Here is a 6,205-nt window from a genome sequence, read left to right as displayed (position 1 = left end):
CCCTGAAGCTGATCGAACAGATCATCGATTCTGGGCAAAGGGTACTTGTTCTTAATCGTCAGCTTGTTTAGTTCCCGATAATCAATACACATTCTGAGGGAACCATCTTTCTTTTTCACAAACAGAACCGGAGCTCCCCAGGGCGATACACTGGGTCTGATAAACCCAATGTCAAGCATTCCCTGAAGTTGTAACTTAAGCTCCTTGAGTTCTGTTGGAGCCATCCTATATGGAGCTTTAGAAACAGGCTCGACTCCAGGTGCCAGATCAATTACGAAATCAATTTCTCGCTATGGCGGCAATCCCGACAACTCCTCGGGAAACACGTCGAGAAAATCTTTCACCACCCTGACTGCCTCAGGCCCAAATGTTTCAGGTCTGCTGGAGTCATTTACCACTGCTAGAAATCCTACACAGCCACTGCATAGTAAATCTCTAGCCCTTAATACATAAATTACTGGGATCCGAGACCCCTGGACTGATCCAACATAAACAAATGGATCTTCACCTTCTGGCTGAAAAGTCACCATTTTTTGCTTACGGTCTATACTGGCCGAATACTTGGACAGAAAATCCATTCCAAGTATAATGTCAAAGTCAGATAACTTCAATTCTATAAGGTCATCGCTCAACTCCCTATCTTCGATACTAACCGGCATAGACCTAATGTGCCTATTAGAGATAACCAACTCTCCGCTAGGCATGAGGGTTCCAAACCCTCTTTCTAAAATATCACAAGGCCTACCCAAAAGATCAATTATTCTTGTAGCTACATATGAACATGTAGCTCCTGAATCAAATAATACTGTAAACAATGAGTTGTTGACGGGAAGCTGACCTGTCACAACAGAAGGACTGGCTGCAACATCGGCTTGGGTGATAGCGAACACTCGAGCAGGAACCGGTTTCACCTCAGCTTTTGGCTCCTCTTTCTTTGCCTGAGGGCAATCTTTCTTGAAATGCCCTACCATGCCACACAGGAAGCATGTCTTCTGGTTACACTCTCCCGGATGATGTTTCTTGAACCGTGGACACTCAGGGTAAGAGTAACCCTGGCGTCCACCTCTACCTTGGTTCCCACGGAACCGCTTACTTTGCCCTGGGACACTAGAAGCTGGGATAACTTTCCTTTTCTGATCAGTGGTGGAGTCACCACCATCCCTACCATAGACAGGAGTAGGAACAGTGGGGATTCCACCAACACTCGGAGTCACCCGGGGCTCCTGAAGAAATTTCACTGCGCCCTCGGCTCTCAAAGCCTTTTCAACCATTTCTGCATATGAAGTTGCTTCAGTGGTAGTAATCACCAAATCGTGCCTAATCTTCGCACTCAAACCAGCCAAATATTTTTCTTTCTTGCTGAAGTCAGTTGGCACGATTCCCACAACGAGCTTGGCCAGACGGTCAAACTTAGTAGTATACTCAGTAACAGACATTCCCTCGGTTTGAACCAATTCGGTGAACTCTTTCCGCTTTGCACTGCAGACAGCTTCATTATAATATTTAGAGTTAAACAACTCCTTGAACTCTTCCCAGGTCATAACTGTGACGTCCCGGGTGAGGGTTATCAATTCCCACCACACGAGGGCGTCCTCCTGGAACTGGAAAGTGGCGCATGTCACCCGATCATTACCAACCACTCCCATAAAATTGAGGATACGCTCGATCACTGTGAGCCACTGCTCAACCTTCATTACATCAGGACCTCCCAGAAACACTAGAGGTGCCTGCTTCCGAAATCTTTCATACAACGGCTCCATACGGTTGCCAACAACAGGTTGTTCTGCTGGCACCGCTGGAACTGCAACGGCCTGAGCAACTTGAGGAGGCACGGCAGGAGGACCCTGCTGCCTCAATCTCTGAATCTCTTCATCTTGTTGGCGGATCTGATCTTGCATTTCCGCAAATCTTTGCTCCCAGTCCGGAGGAGCTTGTGGTGGATTTACAGGACGACCACCCTGAGCTCTGCCACGGCAACGGCCGCGACCACGAGGATTTTCGGGATTTCTCTGACCGCCTCCGGTCTCAACCATATCACCCTGACTTCTTGTATTTCGCGGGGCATCCATTTTATAGGACTTAGCCTGCGAATCCATAAGCCAGGCAGGTTAGACAGCGATCAAAACTTAACACCGCTCTTAAGGGCTTAAAGGCAACACACTTTTAAAATAATTAATTAAAATCTAATATGCTTCCTATCATGCTTTCACATTCACAATTATTTAAAATACTAAACAAGTACAGGCTTACTGAACCGTGAACCGAGCTTTCTCTGATGAAGATTGTACATGTCTTAGCAAGCTTCGGTAGACAAACCTGGCGGCTCTGATACCAAAATTGTAACGCCCTAATACTAAGGCACGCTACAGTGCTTTTTCAATTACAGTGCAATCTTTGCTAATCAAAGAATTTTTCTCGAAAATTGTGTCAAATTAAAACTTTAATATTAATTAATAAACTTTATAATATAATATAATATTTACAAGTATCGAGATCCCGTTTTCAAACTTTTAAAAGTTATTATTCCAAAATACACAAATTACAGGTCTCACAGCGACTACCAAAATATAATTCCCAGATGTCCCGAGACCGAACACTCCAGGTCGTGCTGCTTTGACATGTACAATCTCATCCGAGCTCAGGTTCACTCCTGTTCAGCTTTCGCCTTTCCTTTACCTACACATGGAAGCAGAACTGTGAGTCAACAGACTCAGTAAGAAATGCATATAACATATCACATAATTTCCGACCTGTAAATAGGCGCCCATACACCTATTTACAGGGCTTAACAGATGAGTATGAACGTTCAATACTAGGGTACAACCACTATACCACATACACAACGTACCTCACTGTACGAGTGTTGGTAGGGTTTATTTCGTACCCTGAGTACTATTGAGTGATATACCACACACCTTAGCACTTTCACGTACTCGTGTTGGTATCACTGTATCGTACTCACAACAACACTCACTATACCAATGCACTCTGTAATATAACTATACAAGTGTTGGTAGCGCAAATAACAATCCAAGAATGCATATGCATACACATATACATACATTCAGATAATCATATCACACATTATATTCAGTTCTTACCTGATTTCCGAATTCAAGTGTGCTAGCCGACCTGAACGAAAATCTCGTGCTAGATGGATGCCCTAATCACATTTTGAAACCGGGTAAGTTACATGATTAAAACCCTAATCCCGGAAAACCCAAAACCAAAACCCTAGGTTCTGTTATACTCTCAATGGGTTATTCTAGCTCTGGAAATGGGGAAACACCCAACCGAGGCACCGCAAAGACAAAAATTGAGAAAATGAAAGGCTCGGGGAACCCTGCCAAAGCCGGCTAGCCGGTTTGCACCAGAGTTCCCAAAACCCTTCATTTGTTACTCAATTCCCCACCAAATGCAGTGAAACCTTCTAGAGTACCTAATAAGGGCACACACAACATTTTCCAACCAACAAATCACAGAACAAACCATCAACACCCAAGTTGCCATTAAAGCTCAAAGCTTTGAACTCAAAGCTCAAAGTTGCATAAAATTCAAACAAATCAACAATACCAGCTGCTAGGTACTAAAATTAACTCAAATGAACCCTAAAATTCGAACCCTAAACAACTCTAACCCTAACAGCCCCCGAAACTCAATTTCACATACACAAACTAAAGAAAAAGCTTTAAAAATACAAAACCAATGATCTAGGGTTACCTTTTGTTGATTCCTCCTTGAATTTCTAGCTAAATACCAGAGAAAAGGAAGTAAAAAACTGGTCCTTTCCCTTGCTTTGTCCCAGCCGAAAGAAAGAGAGAGAGAGAGAGAGAGTTCAAGAGATAACTCTATTTTCCAATTTTTCATCTTTTCTTAATTTTTCCTCAAATGAAAAAGGGCTTTTTCCCAATTAATTCATGCTGAAAAATTACTTGGCTAGGAGTCAAATAATAAGGCAGCCACCTAACTCGCACCAAAGAAATGACTAAAATGCCCTCTAACCCAATACTAAGGTTTTTCTAAAGCTAGGGGTAAAATGGTCAAAATCCATAACCCCGCTCAATCCCGATATTTTATTTCCTCAAAAATATTTCCCACTAAGAAATAAGGTTCTAAACTTACCCATGTGATCAATCTAGCCATCCATCGCATTTTCCGTTGTCGCCGAGCAAAAATTACAAAAATTGTATATTTCACATATAAGCTAAATAATACCCCTAGAGTTTAATAAAATCTTCAGAATCGAGAAATTATAACTCTAATATTTATTTCTAAATATTGGGGTCCACAATTAAATAAATTCATAAATAATAATAAAATAATAAAAATTAGTGCTAATTTCCTTTATTAATCCAAATTACTAAAGCGGTCATTACAACGAAAGAGACGTCAAATTTGCATTTGATGCGTTGCTTGGAACCGAGGTATTCCAATGATGATATTCTCCTCAGGACACTTGCTAACATAATTAGCCGTCATTTTACAAATCCATACTACACGCGCTCCATTAATGAAAGTAATTCCCATGAGCCACAAAATTAATGCCATGTGTTTCTTTATTTCAAAAAGCGAGAAGTTGTTGATCATAAATAGATTTGTTTGGAAGTCAAAAAGATTTCCTCATTTTTAATATACACATGCCCTCATGTTATCAGGAAGGTAGAATGCAAGCCTTCAATGTCCCTTGAGTTCTGAAGGCTTGGGGGATAAATGTTATTAATGTTTCCGGATGGAGGAAACATGTAATTCTAAGATGGTTTTAGCTCAATTGTTCTAGGCCCAATCGCAGGCCCAATCAAGATAATAAATTGGGTTCATTAGAAAAGTCAAGCCTTTTTTTATGCTGGAAGGATGACTCAACCATACGAGACAAATTTCTAGCACTCTGTGCATCTAGATAACATTTAGCAAAGCTTCCAGGGTTTTAGTTCATAAGCATCCAAATATCCAGCTACGTATCACATTCATTAATTAACAAATCCCATAACATCAGGACTTGATTCCTAGGATCATGTTCAAGAATCATATCTTCCGACTATAGAGATAAAGTAATTTTCAATCAAGTATTAATGTGCCTTTATTATCCACAAAAATAGGATACAATTTGACAACTATCAACCTGACGTGGCGTCCTCGTTAGCAGAAGATCAATGCTTCATGGGTCGGACTTCACTAGATGAGCCAGAAGTTGATGTATTATTTGTATTTACCCCATCAGCGGGCAATGTACACATATTAGAATCCCAACACTACAAATATAAGAAAATCCAGTCATGCAAAGGGTTAGAATTTGATTGGTTGAGTGCTCAGGCAAATTCTAAGGTTCAAACACTTGGCAAAACACTTGTGTAAATTAAAATAGTTTTTCTAGCCTTATCATAATAATATTGACTTTTGGACTAGAGGTCGTAATCCTTAAATGTATTTTGCCACAAAAAAAAAGAAAAAATTAAGGTGGCGTTTGGTAACACTTTTTTGTTTTTGAAATTGAAAAAGTGAAAATATTTTTTAAAACCATGTTCTATAAATCTGTTTTCACTTTTCAATTTATTAATTGAGAATCAAAATTTTTAAAAAAAGTCGCTTTCAATATTTTTTTAAATAATTTTTTCTTCTTAATCAATATTTTGGAGTCCGATCGGACGCGGACCTGGACCCAAATCCACCCCCATGACCCTGGCACTAAACTCGTCATTTGACTCGAACCCAAATCCGACCCCGGACTTAAACCCGACTTAAATAAAATCAAAAAATAAAAATGAAATTGAACTTTACAGAACACACTTTTGTTTTTTGTTTTTTAAAATTAAAAAACAAAAGTGGTTACAGAACGCATTTTTGTTTTCCGAAAACAAAATTTTTAAAAATAAAAATTTTACTTTCATTTTGTGATTAAAAAATTAAAAATAAAAGTGGTACCAAACGACACTAAGTGTATAAAAATTAAAAGGTAAAGAGTTTAAGGGCGAATTACTCATCGTGGACTTGTATACTTATTTTTCAATCCACGTGGATAGCCATTTTAGCATTTTTCAAAACGAAAAAGATAGCATGGGACAAGTTCTGCATTATTTCACTTGTTCATATATAAAAGAGAAAGAAAAAAAGGGCAATCGATCCATAAATGAAGTAGAGATCCATGGACGAAGACAACTTCGTTTCATTATGTAATTATTATTCTTCTTTGACAAGTTCCATTATAATA

Source organism: Cannabis sativa, chromosome 2 (genome assembly GCF_029168945.1).
Source record: "Cannabis sativa cultivar Pink pepper isolate KNU-18-1 chromosome 2, ASM2916894v1, whole genome shotgun sequence".
NCBI classification, from domain to species: domain Eukaryota; kingdom Viridiplantae; phylum Streptophyta; class Magnoliopsida; order Rosales; family Cannabaceae; genus Cannabis; species Cannabis sativa.
Note: the sequence above shows the minus strand (reverse complement) of the source record.